Raw genomic sequence first — 17240 nt, 5'->3', positions numbered from 1 at the left:
TAGGTTATAGGTGACAGGTAGGGGTGGGATCCACTGAGAGGTAGCAATCCACCTGGGCTCTGAATGTTGATGAGCAGATGCAGTTTGGGGAGGCACGTTCCTGGTGAGGTGACCCTTCCACAGAGGGGTGCAGGGTGTTCGGGAGGTGGTGGGTGGGAGGCCAGGCCCTACTGGGCTGTAGGAATCAGGTGTAAGTGGGGTGGGAGATGAAAGCAGAGGTCAGGGAGAGGCTTGAACATTAGCTGTGGATGCCAGGCACATATCTGCACCGCCTGGTGGGGATACACGTGGGCTAGTGTGATGTGGAGCATGTTGCTGGATGTCCCGTAGTGGTGGAGGAAGACTCCTTCCAAGCTTTAAGAGGCTGGACCCAAGAAGATCATTCAGGAGGCTAATCCCGGCTGATGGCGGGCGAGTTGGAAGAAGGCAGGAGGAGGTGTGGGAATGTGGGGTGGAGCCACATGATCCAGCCCTCAACTGGCTGAGGCTGAGAGAGAAGGAAGCTTGGTTCTGGCCTGTGGACCTGGGAGGAGTGTAGTCATTGCAGGGCATGTACAGGCATGCAGGGAGTGGGACTGTGGAGGGAAAAGTGAACTCAGATTGGAGTGGGTTGAGTTTGATCCACTAGCAAAACCTGCAGGATGGTGTATGAAATGATGGCCTGACCATCGCTGCAGAGCTGAAGGCAAACAAGACATAGCCTGAAGGAAAATGACAGAACCTGGGAAAAGAGCAGCAGACATCCGGCCCTGAGGCCAGGTGGCAGGCCAAGACTGAGCACAAAGGTAAATAAAGTCAACCGCTTCAGAGAGCGCCTGGTCAATGTGGCAGACTGGAGGGCGGGCCGACTTCCTGCCTCTGTTCAAATGCCCTGACGGTACACGAAATCCCTGGAAACCAGTGATGAGAACCTAAGTCTGTGTCACAGAGAGAAAGAGGCTGAGAAATCCATCCCAAAACATTCAGACTCTGTCCCCCAAGCCAGGCCACCGAAGACAGCCACATAGAAACAGGACTGCTCTTTGCTTGCCCCAGTGGCTGTTCTGTACCCCTGGTGGGACCACCTCGATCCAAGAATCCAGGAGCCACCCCTAAACCTCATGGTGATGTAACAGGAGCAGAGGCGAGCTGGACCCTCATGCCTGCTCTGCTTTTGTTAATCCTGAGATGACGCCACCCAGCCTGTGACTCAGTGGGACAAAGGGCGATGCGAGGGGCTCTGTGGGCCTCTGATTCTGGAGCCCCTCCAGAAAGGACTGATCTGTGTGGTAATCAGGATTGAGTCCTTGCTTACCAGGCACCAGCTGGGTGGCCCGGCCAAGTCACTCAAGTCCTTCAGCACACTCCCCCACCTATCGAATGGAAGTGGTGGTCATAGCAGTCACCTCTCTAGAGCCGCCATGAGGGTTAAGTGGAGTAATGTGAGCAAAGTCCCCAGCATGGTGCTTTGTATTTTGCAAAATGACCTGTAACATGATCTTTATGTGCGAAAAGAGAAAAAGAGAAAGCTAGAGGGGGTTAGATGGGAGTGGGAGGATGTGATGGGTGGATTTTCTTCACCACAGAGCCTGAAAAGATCACTAGACTGCTTCTGGCTCCCTGACCGTAGGACCTGGCAGTTGCCACCACCACTACTGTGAGATGGCTCGGAAGTGAAAACCAGGCTGAGGTCCCTGTTTATCGGCTCTCCAGACAGTCCTGGGTGGGCTGTTGAGCTTCTCAAGGGGAAGGATGTGGCGGTGACCCAGGGCAATTCACATTTTGGATCAGTGGGCAGACGCCAGGCTGGGATGGGGTTTTTCCTTGTATGAACAAACTTCAGAAAGAACCATGGAATTACTGTGGAGCTCAAAGAAAATAGCATATTATCTGGAGAACTTAAAGAAAGAGCAGGTCTCTAAAATCATTTACAGGAAAGAGAAGAATGTTTTAGAGAACATCTGTTTGGTATCCTCAGAAGAGAGACAAGAAGACCTGAAATTTATGGAATGAGAAGAAACAGGGTTATGGGTGTGGGTGTGGGGGTAGACCCAAATGTCAAGGGAGAGAGTTCAGGGTTTTGTCCATCCACTTATATTTGCCATGGTGGAGAGAGACGTCCAGGTGAAGTCAAAGTGGGGGCAGGCATGGCCCTGCTCCTAACAAAGTGGTCTTGTCAGCGCTCCAAAGAAATACAGAAAAGGAGCCGCTTAGCACTGAACTGACACCTACTGTTATCAATTCTAAATCCATCCCTACTCCCACACACTACTGGAAACTCACCTGGAGAAAGGGAGTGCCTAGAAATCCCAGCTTCTCTGTTCTTTGATCTTAGCTTGGGAGATTCTAAGAGGAAGCCAGCCATCGTCTCCGCATCAGACCCCTCCCGAGGCTGTGTGGCCCTCCCTCTGTAAGGAGACGCTGGCAGGGAAAACCACCACACAGCTGCCTTCATCTGGAGCCAGAGCAGCAGATTGACTGTAAGAGAAAAAGGTAAATCATTTGAAGGTCTAGATATGGAATCTCAAAAGAAGGTAAGAGTACTGTGAATTTATGAAGGAGGACAATCTATGGAAAGAAATTGGTGGATTTAAGATGAAAAACAGTTATCAAAAATGAAAACGGCATAGAAGCAATGATCAACAGATTAGGTGTTATAGAAACTTGCATGAGCAAATAATGGGTTGATAATTGTCATACATCTATTAAAACATAACATAAAAATCCTCCCACAGGGAAAGGAAAATTGTAGAGGTATGAAGATGACGAATACGAAGAGAAGCCGAGGTTAGATCTGTAGTCCATGGACGTCCATGTACATGTGATGGGGACACTAGCAGGAGAGCTGCTGTGATGTGCAGTGCACACACAAAGTTTGCAGAACTGTGGACATGGGTCACGTGGAAAGTTAAAAAATATTTGCAAATAAAACAAAACTAGAAATAAACGACAGAAGGTTAAGCAGGCACATGTTGGAAGCTCAAAAAATACTTTTAAAAACAACTCTATCACAGAGAAAATCAGAACTGCAACTACAGGCTGTTTAGAGAATAATAACTTTGGGTATGTGGCTGAAACTTATATGGAACAGACAATTATTTTTCTGAAACTGTTCCAGAAACTTCTCCAAAAAGAGATAAACTTTCTAAATCCTTTTTGGACATGGCATTATTTGCTCATGGCATAGCATGATAACATAACATAATAAAAATAGATGTCAGTTCTTTCCATTAACGTGCAAACTTAGTATAATCCTCGTCACTATGCCAACACAGTTTCCCCCCCCCCCCCCAGAACTTACCCCAAAAGTTAATCTGGAAGTGAAACATGCAAGAAAAGCCAAGAAAATTCTGGAGAAAAAGAGGACAATTGTCTGGTAATTGCTGTTTACCTATTAAAGCATATCACGATGGTCAAGATAACCTTGACCCCCAGAGGAGACGGATCAATGGGGAGAGAAGGAGCAGAAACATACATCCAGAAGCAGATGTATATATGCAGGAAGATGTCTGAAATAGTAAAAGTTGGTATTTAAATCAGTGTAGTGGGGTTTATTAGTCAGTAAAATATATTAGCACAACTAGTTACATACTTGGCAAAATACTAATAACAAAGATTACAACAACAGTAATGAATTTAGGTCCTTATCAGATGACTTAAATATAAAATAAAAACCATAGAAGTATCATAAGGAATTCCAGGAGAATTTTGTAATCTTGAGGGGGGAGAGACTTCTTGAATCAAGACCCTAGAATCAGAAACCTTATGGGAAAATTCAATAGAATTGACCTAAAGGTAACAAGACTGAGAAACGGTGCTGTTTGGGAATGTAATGAGCACAACCTTTCTGAGTGGAAACTCAGTGGTATGTGTCAAAATTAAGAAGGTACATATGCTTTTGTCTGGCTATTTCTCTCCACAAATTTATCCTAAGAGTTAATTGAACAAATGGATAGACGGTGTATTAGTCAAGGTTCTTCAGAGAAACAGAACCAAGAGGCTATTATTCTGTTTCTTTCTTCTTCTTTTTCCCTAGAAACAGATTCTCTGTTTAAGACTACTTGGTAGGATGCTTGGTCCATCTGCAAGACATGCCTGCCTGCTTACTTAGACCCAAATCTCCACCCTCTGCACAGCCTGGGTGGGTCTGTGGCTTGGGTTGGAGTAAAGAGTCTCTTACAGGGAACAGAGAATGTGCCACAATAGTTTAGTGTCCTAAGGGAATCTGAAGTTTATGAAGCTCCAAAATTGAGTCTGTGAATGCATTGAGTTGAGAGGCTAAAGTGCTAGTATGTACCCTGACTACGCGGAGGAGAATTTAGAGATAAGGTACAAGCAGGTGGGTTGAGATAAGTAGGAAGAAGCAAAGATCTCAAAATGCGTATTTTTGTGGCTTGCTTGTACATTTCATTCAGGGATTGGCTGAATTTAAAGAATCAGGAATGGGAGGCTCACCCTCCCTGTGTAGGACAGGGCCTTCGTTGCAAAGTTTTGACATGTTTCTGAGATGGGATGCTGGATTCTGAGGGTGGTCTGTGATGTGGAAGAGCACACCACCACTGTCTTGTCTTCCTGCTTGCTTTGCACGGCCTCATGATACTCCTTAATTTTGTTATGGATTTATTTATGTACCTAGGGTCCTATAAACCAAGATGCATTGCAATGTTCCACTTAACATTTTTGGGTATACCTATTGTGATAATCACTTTCATGTGTCAACCTGACTGGGCCATGAGGCACCAAGATAATTATTTGGTCAAACATTATTCTGGTGTGTCTGTGAGAGTGTTTCTGGCTGAGATTAACATTTGACTCTATAGACTGAGTAAAGCAAAAGGGCCTCCCTAACGTGGTGGGCCTCATCCTATCAGTTGAAGGCCTGAATAGAGCGAGACAGAGTAGGGGGTCTCCTGCCTGACTTCCTTGAGCTGGGATATCAGTCTTCCTGATGTGGACTGGAACCACACCAGCGGCTCTCCTGGGTCTCCAGCTTGCCAAATGCAGATCTTGGGACTTGCCAGCTTCTACAATCATGTGAGCCAATTCCTTACGATATATATACACTTTTCTCTGGGGAAGATCTAAATTCCTTCAATGATCTTAAGTCTTCAAAACCAAAACCCTGGATTAACAGCCCAAATCTCAAATATAAGTGTCTTGAATGTTCTTTAAATGTGTAATCTCAAAAGCAAAGGAAAAATTTTCATATGGAGGAAAAAATACCTACAACAGAGATAGAAAACATACAATATTCCAATAAAATATCTTGCCACCTGTGTGCTGGGCTTTCCACACACACATGCATATGTACGCCTGCCTCTTCCTGCTGCCTTCTTTCTTCTACTCATATGGGAAGGTAACCGCATGTCCCATTCATACATCTGGCTGCTTCTACCCCAGCAAACCTGTAAATGTTCCTAAGTATTTTGTTATTGGTTGACTTTATAGTCATTCCAGAATAATGTTCAATTGGCAAGGGGTTTTAAAGCAACAGAAAACCCAAGGTTTGATGGATTTACCATCCCCTTCATTTACAGAAAACGGCTTCCAGTAAGAAGTTCTGCTACAACTGGCCGCCAATTTATATAAGGTCCAATGAAAGATGAAAATAAACAATTTTAATCCTGAAAACTTTTTGGTGGAATTATGAAAACTGTCTGTTATAAAACACATCCAGATGTCAGCCAGGAACGAGTCAATTAGAATAATAGCTTCAAGTTAAATCAACAAAGGTCAGCCAGTCAGGCTGAGGGGTGAAACCTCCAGAATACCCAGTTCAAAGGAGCAGGGAGGCTGCTGTTATGCCCCAGCCTTGAGCTTTGCCATGAAACATAGTTGTTTAAATAACCTATAAAGATGAATTTATGGATTCCATGGATCAACATAACTTTTTTAAAAAGATTAATTTGTCACAGCTTAGGGCAGGTTTATGGAAGACCAAAATAAGAAAGAGTGTCATTTGAGAATGCAAATAAACTTTAAAAGAGCAATACTAAAAACTTTATACTGGGTGATGGTTAATTTTTATAGCGTTAAAAAATTTAAATTTAAAAAGACCTATGAAAAAGTTTCCTTTTGATACACTGGCCCATATTTTTCAAAGATATATGTATAAGAATATTCATTGGAACATTTAATATTAAAGCCTTTGAAATAATCTAAATAGTGACTTGCAGAATATTGGCTAAATAAATGATAGTACACTTTGGTAGAACAAAATGCAAATGTTGAAAAGGGTGCTAGACTTGTTTGTGAATTGCTAAGAGAACATGTCTAACATATATTAAGTATGGAAAAGCAAGCAGCAGAGCACTAAATGCATCATTATCCAGCCATCTTTTTAAAAAATTAATCTACTGATCTGTTTCTCTGATTGTCTATGCAGAGGAAGTTCTAGAAAGAAACCAGTGTTTGTGGTGGCTGCCTCTGGGAGTGTACGGCCGGGAGCAAAGGATCTTTTCCTTTTGTGCTATACTTTTCTATTATGCTTGAATTTTTTACTTTGAGCATGTATTGATTTTATGAAAATTTTATAAAGATTAGTTAAAAGGAGCAGGAGAGGGAAAGATGGAAAGAATGTGAGATCTATTGAAATGAAAAGTGAACTAATGGGATGTTGATGATCTCATTTTTAAGAGGAAACAGGACACCTGTGAAAATATTGACAGGATCTGAAAATGTTAGAAGCTAAGCAGTCACCACAAGAGAAATAGTTTTGCCTGTTATGCATTCCCCACTGAATAACTACCTAAAAATTAAACATGATGTTGTCGCGTTGGTTCAGTACCTCTTCAGGGTCCCGATGGCCAACAGCATCATGTGTGCCTGATGCTGACCTCACCTATCCCAGAAACCACCTCTGTGCTCGCAGATCAGCTGGGCGTAGTGCTGGTGCCCTGCCTGCCTTGGTGCTGCTGGGTGCTCCAGCACGGGACCACCCACATTTGGGTATTTCTGACAGGCAAAGCTGCTGGTTGAGTATCTGAAACAAAGTTCAGACCACTGGTTATTGTCGATTCATGAGGCCAAATCAAACATCTCGTGCGATGTTTCACGCGCTTAAGCACAGCACTTGCTAGAGCCAGCAGCACATCCTTGGATTTGAGGAAACTCAGTGGTCATAAAACTGGGGTCCACAGCATTATACATGATACCACAGTGCATCTTCCACTTCATTTGGCTCTTATTGACAGCTCTTTATCACAAGACTAAGTCTGTGAGGTTAAAATCTTTTCTTATCAATTTCCAAATGATAGCAGTCTTTGAAAGCATGAATATGAAGCAAAACTTTCACTGATACTGGTGTATGATAGAATGTGTGTGTGACTATTCATGCTTATATATATGTGTCCATGAGTGGGAAGGAAGGACGAGAAATGAAAGGGAATGGTTTGTTCCCTTTTGAGTTTAAGAAATACCCAAGGTAAAAGATTTACTTTTTCTTTCTTCCTCACACTGCTGGAAAATGGAAAAAAAAAAACACCAAACCTAAGCAAAAAGAAAAGCAAAAAGACATAAACTTCAAGATTAAAGGTTATGTGCTAAAGTAAGGATTCAAATCTTGTCCCAGTCGTATATATATATGGCTGCAAAGTTTCTGCATCTTATGTTAAGTGGTACAATATTAACACTAAGTAGGCTGTGAAAGTTAAGGGAGGCGATTTCTAGGGCAATCACTAAAAATGTAATGTAATGAAATATTGCTAAAAAGCCAATAGGTGACTTAAAGTGGAATTTCAAACACTTCAAATAAACAGCAAAGAAAGTTGAGTATAGTTTATTTAAGCCCTTTAGGGCCAAATAACAGACCTGAAATGAATGTTGAAAGAAAATTAAGCAAACAAACAAAATGGAAGCACTCTATATCTCCCCTCCTAGAAAGCTAAAGAATACAACTTGCTGAATAATGATAAAAATCCTTCTGAAAGAACACTTGCTTAAGTAAGATACCAAAATATGTTGCCTAAATAAGATAATTTTAAAAATAAATACTTATGTTCAAAAGATCTGTAACCTAAAAATAAAAGAATGAAGTGGAAGGAGAACTAATAAACAGAGAAGAAGAACAATTATAGCATTTCAGGACTTATGAACTTATTAGACTTGATGTTGTCAAAAATGGAACTGGACATGGGAGTTGAAAGGACCATAAAGGAATGCTATGAACAACTCTATGTGCACAAATCTGATAACTTGGATGAAATGGACCAATCCCTTAAAAACACAACTTGCCGAAACTAACCCAAGAAAAAACAGATTATCTGAATAGACCTGTATTTAAAAAAGAAAATGAATTAAAATTTAATTTCCCAAACAGAAAGCACCAGGTTCACTGGTGAATTTTGTCAAACATTTAAGGAAGAAATGATGTCACTGTCTACAATCTCTTTCAGAGCATCTAAGGAGAAGGAATACACATATTTTCCTACTGACTGACAGCTAATTGTGTACATTTTTCTTTTGTTATGAACAATTGCACAAATTAATTCCTAGGTACATGTGACTATATGTGTGTGTGTATAAGTGTGTGCACAAGAGACTGTCTCTAGGACATACCTGCATATATGTGCATGATTGCGTATTTTCACATGCATAATGCACATACATGTATACACACATACCCACAGAACATGCACATGTACACATGCACCTATGTTTGTGTGCATATATAAATATACATACATTCATAGGTGTGTGTATATCCAAGACTGTACAGATTTCAGATATGTACAGAGAGTAATTTATACAAGCTGAAGGTGTTCATTTCTTATGCCAAAGCAATTGCACTTCTAGGTATGTATGCAACACACACATCCCACCCCTAGGAAAGCAGTTGCTGGGATATAATATATGTACACCTTCAACTTTGTTGGATGTTGCTCCATGGCAACTGATTGTACTTCTTGCCGCCCTGGCCATCAGTGTATAAGAGCTCCACATCCTGCCTGCCACTGGTGTTTTCAGACTTAAAAATTTGTTTTAGTCAATCCAATGAGCAATGAAATGCATGTAAACATCTGCTGTACATGTTAAAGAATTTCTTTAATCTTTAAAAGTAGTATTACTGAGTTAAAGAATATGTAAATTTTCAACTTAGATTGAAAAATTAATATGTTATAGGTCAAAACTGGTCAAATACTGGCAATATCATGTGATTCAGCCTATTGGGCAGTAGTATTCCCATTAATGGTACCTGGTTGTGGCCACTTTCTTTCTCAGATCTTTCTAATTCTGAGCTCTCAGTTTCTGTATCTGTTTTCTTTTCTAATGTATTAATTTCTATCATTTATATATAAATGTATAATTTTATGATATATACATTATCAATATATCAATTATCAAGCTGATAATTTAATAATTGATAACTTATAATATATATCAATGATCAAATATAAATTATCAAAATAATTTCTGATATATTAATTTCTTACATTATTATCTCCTTACTTTCTTAATTCTTTGAAAAAGATAATTTGAAAATATTTGTTTGAAAAAATTATTTGTATTGTGGATACTTACTCTTTGTTATGTGTATTGTAGATCTTTTCCCCCAGGTTTCTACAGTGTATCTTGATTTTGATTATGATTTTGTAGCATTGCTTATATTTTACATAGTCAATTTATCTTTATTCTTTCATTATTAATTCTCTGCATGTTCAAAAGGTTTTATATATTCCCAATATTATATATTCTCTTCTGGTATATTTATAATTTCACTTATATTAAAATATTTGACACAAGTGCAAATAAAATTGGTATGAGGATTTAGGTAGGAGACTATGCTCCCTGCCCCCTGCCTCCCAAGCTAGCTGGTTTTCAGGACACTGCTTGCTCAATAACTTTATTTCCACCTCTCTTACTGAAATGTCACATCCGTAAAATTTAATGCTTTCATTTATTCTTGGTTGTATTTCTTGATTTTATCTTGTTTTATTTCTTTGTTTCTGCATCTGAGCCACTGGATTTAAATTACTTTCTAGCTTTTAACATCTGGCAAGGCAACCTCACTAAACTGCCCCCCAACCCCCAACTATTTATTTTTCTCTTTTTCCTGGTTTTTCTTGTATATTTAGTATTGATATTAAAAAATTTTTTTTAAACCAAGTTTCTAAAGAGAAAAAGGTTTGGATTTTTATCATGATTGTATTAAATTAATTACTACTACATGACATACCCTCAGAGTTCCTCTTGCAGACAAAAACATGTCTCTCCATTTACTTCTGTCTCCTTTGATGTCTCTCAAGAGAGTGGGTGTTGCCTTTCTAAGCAAAGCAAAACAAGACCCCAAAACTACAAAGGAAAAGGCTAATGGATGTGAGTACATATAAATAAAAATAAAGTTCACCAAGGAAAAAAATGACAGAAGTTAAGTTAAAAGACACTGTCAGACTGGAAAAGCATTTGCCACACACATCAGAAAAAGAACAGTCACTAATATAAAGCCAGGGATGACAAACCCATCCCCAAGTTACCAAACCTCAATAGGAAAATGGACAAAACACATACAGGCAATCCATACACAGAGAAAAGACCAGAACTTTTCTGGTCAGCTGCTCACCCATCAGCCTGGCAAGGACTGTCTTGACTTAGAAGAGCCCATTTGACAAGACGAGGGGAAAGGGCCTCTTGCACTTTGGCAGGAGTGTGCATTTGTGAGCTGCCCCTGGAGAGCAATTTCAAAGCTTCTACCAAGTGAACAAAGGGCAGATTCTTGGACCTTACCATTTCCCCTCTAAGAATTTATCCCATAGGCACGCTCCTGGTGTGCAGAGCGGCGCATAAACAAGGGTGTGGTATTACCCGAGAAGGCAAAGGATGGAAAACACTTAAATGACAATCTGTAGGGATTTGGTAAAACGCATTATTATAATTCCACAAAACAAAACACAACAGAGTCTTGAAAAAGAATGAGTTGGCCCCTATGTACTGAAATGTATTGTTACACTAAAGAAAATCCAGGTGTAAAAATGTGGTTCCCAGATGCTCTCATTTGGCATTAAAAAGATACAACGGCACATGCGGGTGAACACGGGGGCTTGAAAACGCAGGAACTTCTGGCCTTACAGGGAGAATATTAATGATGGTAACATCTTGTAGGGAGTTTCGGGGGGTGGTGGTTCTGGTTTGTGAGGGAGATCTGGTTTTAATTCTTTAATCTTTATGTAGTATTTGGATTTTTTTTCTAACAAAAACTTGTCCTATCTTTCAATAAATAAAAGAGGATTAGATGAAAACCTAACAATGAATCTGATATGTGAATCATCAGTGTTTGGCAAACAAATAGTATGGAATATTTCTATGAGAAATCAATTTGCAAAGCTGGCCCGGTTATGAGTTCTTACGTTTTATGAAATTTGAATTCAATCCCATTATGCCTTTAAATTTTGATAACAGGCAGTTTGAAACCCATATGCAAGGAAACTGCATGCCAGAGATCACTTTTGATTAAAAAAAAAGAGATTTAGGTTAATTAACATGGGTGAGATTTACCTTTCCCGAGAAGGTAAGACTGAAGTGGTGGTGGCAGGGGAAAGCTGGGGACAATTCCAGGGGTCACTTTGCCATAATGCCGAAGAAACTTGCTCAGCCTTTGCATTCTCTTGCTTCAACCTCTTCGGTACATGTATTTTAAAATTATTTTCTCTTCCTTTTCTGTACCCGAATATTATTTTTGTTTCAACCCTCTTTGGCATAAGAAGTTTAATTATTTCCTTGGCCTTTGGTCTGACCAAGTTGAGAGTTAATTTCTTCTTACTAGATCTTTCCATGATCCTGGCTGAAAGGCTCTCTGTGGGAGTCATACAGAAATGGGTTGTACTCTATTAATTCAACGATTGCTCATATATCCTTTGTGAGTTCTAAGAGGGCTGAGAGCTTTTTAGACTAGTCTGGAGATAATATGCTGGCCTTATCCATGCTCACTTTTGAAACAAAGCAGATGTGGAATAATTAGTTGTTGGTTCCAGGGGTGATTTTTTTCCTGAAAGAATGCACAAAGCAGATGCGTCTCCTTGCAGCGGAGGAATGCCGCAGTAGGAACAGGCCCCAGGGTTTGTGGGAGTTTAGGGGAAGGAGACGGGGAAGGACTCAAATGATGAGGATAAATCCAGCGAGGGGAAAATGGTCCAGGGCGGAATAGAGAAGGCAGGGAGGCCAGGGACTGGAAAACAGCGGGTTCCAGGCTCAGTTAGGCTGCAAACACCTGTAAGAAGTTTGTACTGCCAGGGGAGTTTGGTTCAGGAGCCATGGGGATGTTCCTGCTCCTTCCTTAGGCGAAGTCACTCCCTTTGAAGACACAGAGACCCGGCGTTCAGGTAAAGCGCCTCTGCTCACCAGGCGTGTGCCAGTATTTAAAACAGCTTTGCAGAGCCTCTGTTTTCTCGTCAGTGAAATGTCAATATGTAGCACCGGTTTCACGAATCGTGTGGCTGGCACATAGCAAGTGCTCGATAAATACAAGTTCCTTTACCACTCATGGATTTCTTTCATCTAAGTCTTGTGACTCAACTTAGCATTCAAAGTCATCCATGGTTTGAGCATTTACCTTATGAACGACTGTGATCATCCAGCACCTCTGAATGTGACACCATGACTTTAGTAATAGAATGACTTACTTGACTCTAACAAGTTACTCCTTACATGGGCTTCTAGATTCTCCTATCACATGCTCCGCATGATGCAGCTGGGTTAGGAGTTAAATGCTCCCCAAGAGATAACACGGAAATGGAGGCTGAGCTGTAAGGGACAGGCATGGTCACAAGGAGTGATAGGCACAGCCAAGCCTCAACCAATGTCCTCTGACGCTGTGACGCTGTAGCTTAAGCTGACAGTGGCCCCTTGGGCAGGCTATTAAGTATCAAAATCATGTGGTTCTCCCTCTTCCAAACATTCTTCCTATAAGACACATGCGTCGGGTGGTGTGGGTCTGTGATGATGGAGGTGGCTCTCTGATGAAGAGCTGGGGAAAGTTGGGCTCAAAGAGCAGGATCGGAAGGCCCTGAGGCTCTGGTCACCAAGTGCCATGGGGTGGGGCACCTCCGGGTCTAGAGTCTGTGGCCACGGCGTGCCCAAGGCTATTGTGGACTCAGGCCTAAGTGGGAACTGTGTGTCCAGCAGCTCTGCTTGGCTCTCCTCTCTGGAGCTGACCGCCCTGCAGGTGGCCATAGTTTCAGGGACCCAGAAGGAGGGTGTGGCCAGAGGCACTGTGGAGAGGGTCACTGAGGGAAACAGCTCCCGCCACTGGTGTCCATGGAATTCGAAGGGAAGGCCATTTGCACGAGTCACATCAAAGTTAAAAACAATTTCACAGAGCTTACAGGTAATTTATAGGTAGGAAAAGTGCTCTGGAGAAGTCACCAAAGAGTAGATGAATGATTCCATTATCAAATATCTTAGGTTTAGCTTTTTGGAAATTAGTGTTCTTCCTTTAAAAAATGACAGCTGGCCTTTTCTGTCAACATAGCTGCCTGTGAGCTTTTCCTCTGAACCTGGAGTTATTTGGAGCACTGTGGCCTGTAAAACGTAAGAGGGGCTCTGTGCTTCATCGCGGAACTTTCAGAGGCAGTCATTCGTTTTTTTCCATTGGTGACATTCCATAACAAGGGGTTAGTGGACTCTAATGCTCTCCACCTCCCTAAAACCTTGACTCTGGAAAACAGTCTGGAATGAGCTAGAAGGAAGAATTTTTGTTTCAGTCTTGATGAGGCTTCACATAAAGAAAGGTTGATGGCCAGGGTCATGCATCACATAGATGGCACACTCTGAAAGCATCTCATTCAGCATGAAAAAGTGGGGACCCCAGGCAAGCCAAGGAAGGACTGTTTGTTCTCAGGAGCTGCGTCCCCTCCACAGGCCCTCACTCAGCCAGCTGCTCAGACAGTCAGATGCACAGTCTGGTACTGCTCCTCAGTTTTTAATAAAATTTCATCACTTTGCAGCAGGAAGCTCTGGCTGATACTGGACTCAGCCCTTGCTTTAAACAATCTCACCGTCTGGAACACCCATATTTAGGTAAGTAAGCCTTGCCTAAGTTGTACAAATTGTATCCATACTTGGTTTTATCCAGTTTAAGTCTTGCTGTTTATGAAACTGATTTCATTATTAAAGAATGCCTGTGGGCTGTGGCTGAAGGCCAGGCCATCAGCCTTTTAATGACCTGTGATGTCCCTTGTGAATCCGATACTTGTTTGCAGAACCGAATCACCTTGGGCCCTTAGGTAAGAGAGAATCTACCTTAAGCTTTCCTTTGCTTTCTTTACTTGGTGGGTGGGATTCACTGACCTAAGAGTGAAGTAGAATAAAAAGATGCTTCATGAATATAAAGGAATAAAACAAAAAAACCCAAAGCAAATCTCATCACCTACGTGAAGAAACGAGGAGAAGACAAATGACATCTGCGGAAATGCCAACAGTGAGGTGCTTACCCGTGTGCTGTGTGAGTGCAGTCTGAGTGGAGACAGGCGACCCACCCCCTCCTCTGGTCTGGGGTCCCCTGGTCTGGGTCAGGGACAATTGTTTGGACAAAGCTGGACTTGAGTCAGACCATGAGATGGTGTTAATGTCAGCTAGGCCAAGAGGAACACTTTCTGTGAAAAACTGTGTCACAAGGACCCCTCAGGGCCACTTATATCCCCACTTTCCAGTCCCCCCACCCCAGGGGACACCAGCGCCACCCGTAGTCGCATCCATGCCAATGCTGGGAACGTCCCTCATCACCGCCATGCCGGGCCGTCTCAAAGCTTACTGAGCTGGACCAAGGGGTGAAGTGACCCCACTAAGTCCAGCTCTGCCCTTTTCTGTAGCACCGACTCACCATGAATCCTGATTTCTCTGCTGTAAAGAAGTTACTGACTTTGTGGCAAGTCTTGAGATTATTATTGGCATACAAGGGGAAATTATTTTTCTCATTTATGCTGGCTAAGAATTCAGCTGTTGAAGGTTTTTCCACTTCCTTATCCTATCATTTAGAGTTTTACGATTATATAGTGAAACCACCCAAACTTCCTAGGAGACTGCTTTCTTTGAAACCAAAAGGTGGTAGTAAAAAGCAGAGAGCGAGAAAACCCCTCTTCCACTTTTGAATCCTGGAGGATAATTTTTTTCCCTGGGGTATTTTCTTAAGAAAACAAAGAAAAGCCAGCACACTGGGGATTGTGGTTCAGTATCCTGTCGGAGGGGGGATGGCATTCTGAGGTGTGTAGATGCGTCAAGTAAAGGGCTGTAAGCAAGAAGAGAAAGGGAGAGAGCTCTGGAGCAGGATGGGGTTTCTAAAGCTTTCAGGAATAAGGTTAATGCCAGCATCCCTTTTGCAGCCTTCTATCAGTAAAGGTCACTGCAGTACAGAGCAGAGGCCAGGCACCATGCCCTCTTCTAACTCTGAGTGGGCCTGGAGGGGTGTAGCCAATCCTTTCCTCCTCCTGCCCCTACCTCCATGCCCCATAGATGAAAGAGCGAAGGGCCCCAGCTTCTGGGGGCCTGGGTCTGGGGAGGGGCCAGGCCTGGTCTCAGACCAGCCCAGAAGCAGAACCCGCCAGGGTGAGGTGGGGTATGGCGCCCACCACACAGTCTCTGTGAGAAGCAATGCTGCCATTGGGCCAGCGCCCTCCTGTGGCAGTTTTAAAATATGGCCCCAATTCTGTGAAATTTCTCCCACCAAAGGTGGGGTTCTTGAGCCCTGACCTTTATCTGGGTGGGTTTTCACCTTTTCCACCAATAGCATTCGGCAGAGGGGAGCAGTATCACTTTCCAGGCCAGTTTATAAAAGCCTTCCACCTGGTTCTCTGGGCATGCTCGCCCTTGGGCTGCTCCCTCTGGGAACAAAGCTGTCTGTGAAAGATGGGCTCAGGGTCTCCCTGGAGACCCTCTCACCCTCCCTGCTCCCCCAGAGTCTACTCATTTTACCTTCTTGATGCCCCTTTTCTCCACCTTTTTCTGCTTCAGTCCCCAACCCCAGTAACTGACCCCGCCCTCTTCAACTGGGGAGAGAAGAGAAACACTTCTTCTCTGCATGGCCACAACTCTTCACAGCTTAGAAAGCCTCCTAGACTTCCTTTCCAGTCCTCAGGACCCTCCTCTCCCCTCTCTTCCCCTCCCCTACTGAGGCTGGTTCTGCAGGGACTGAGCTCTCCAATCTCCTGTCCTCTTCCTGTGCAGAGGTCATTTCTGCAGCGAAACCTCCCAGCCACTCGCAGCCCATGCCAGGCTCGACTCTTCTGCATCTGCATGTTTTTCCAGGCACTGGGAGCAGGGGATGCGTATCTGAGGTCATGCTATCCCTGTCATCTGCCCCTGAGCGTGGAGCCGCTGCATGCTCTTGGCTCTGCTCACCAGCCCACCTTAACATCAAGCCCCCTGCCAGGCAGGCAGTGCATACTCATTATTTATTAAGGGAATGAATCCTTAGGCTTACTTCTGTTACAGTTGCATGCTGGGCTGCCCTCTTCCCACTGACCCATGCGTGGCCTGCGCTGGGCTGTGTCCCATTGGTCTTTGTGAGATCTTTTTTCCAGGCACTGGGGGCAGGAGACACGTATCTGAGGTCATGCTATCCCTGTTATCCGCCCCTGAGCATGGAGTGGTGGCATAGCCCTTAACATCCATCCCTCTGCCTGACAGGTAGTGCATACACATTATTTGTTAAGGAAATGAATCCTAAGGCTCACTTCTGTTGCAGTTGCATGCTGGGCTGCCCTCTTCCCATTGACCCATGCGTGCCTGCACTGGGCTGTGTCCCATTGGTCTTTGTGAGATCTTTCCATGCTGTGGGCTGGGTGCAGGGTGAGTGTGCACTTATGGAATGAGGCAAAGTTAGTTCTAGCCAGCAGTATGGGGATGAGCAGAAGGTCATATCTTGACCTTGTCCTTCAATTAGAGGGCCACCATCTGCAGGCAGTTTTCTAGAATTTCCCAGGCAGGGACAGGTCTCTTGGGGCTTTGTAATAAACTGCAGTTTAACACTGTTCACCATGTGGTATTTTCATGTTAATTTATGTCTCATCTCACCTAAGTGGGGAGCATTTTAAAGGACCAGGGTTGAGTTTGATCTGTCCTGTGCACACCAGCATGAGCTCACTGGAAGGGATAGATAATAAGGGATTAGATAAGGATAGGGGGCAGGTGCAGCAGGGGGTGGGGAGCAGCCCAACCCAGCCCAGCCCAGTCTTCCTGGCCAGGGCTGTCTCACCTGTTCATTTCCTGGTCCCTGCCTGGGTCACCTCTGAAACTTGTTTGACCTCTTGGCTTCGGAGACATGCTCCTTCACT

The sequence above is a fragment of the Manis pentadactyla genome, chromosome 8 (assembly GCF_030020395.1).
Source record: "Manis pentadactyla isolate mManPen7 chromosome 8, mManPen7.hap1, whole genome shotgun sequence".
In the NCBI taxonomy this organism is placed as follows: domain Eukaryota; kingdom Metazoa; phylum Chordata; class Mammalia; order Pholidota; family Manidae; genus Manis; species Manis pentadactyla.
The sequence above is the reverse complement of the archived record's forward strand: the minus strand, read 5'-3'. Positions refer to the sequence as shown.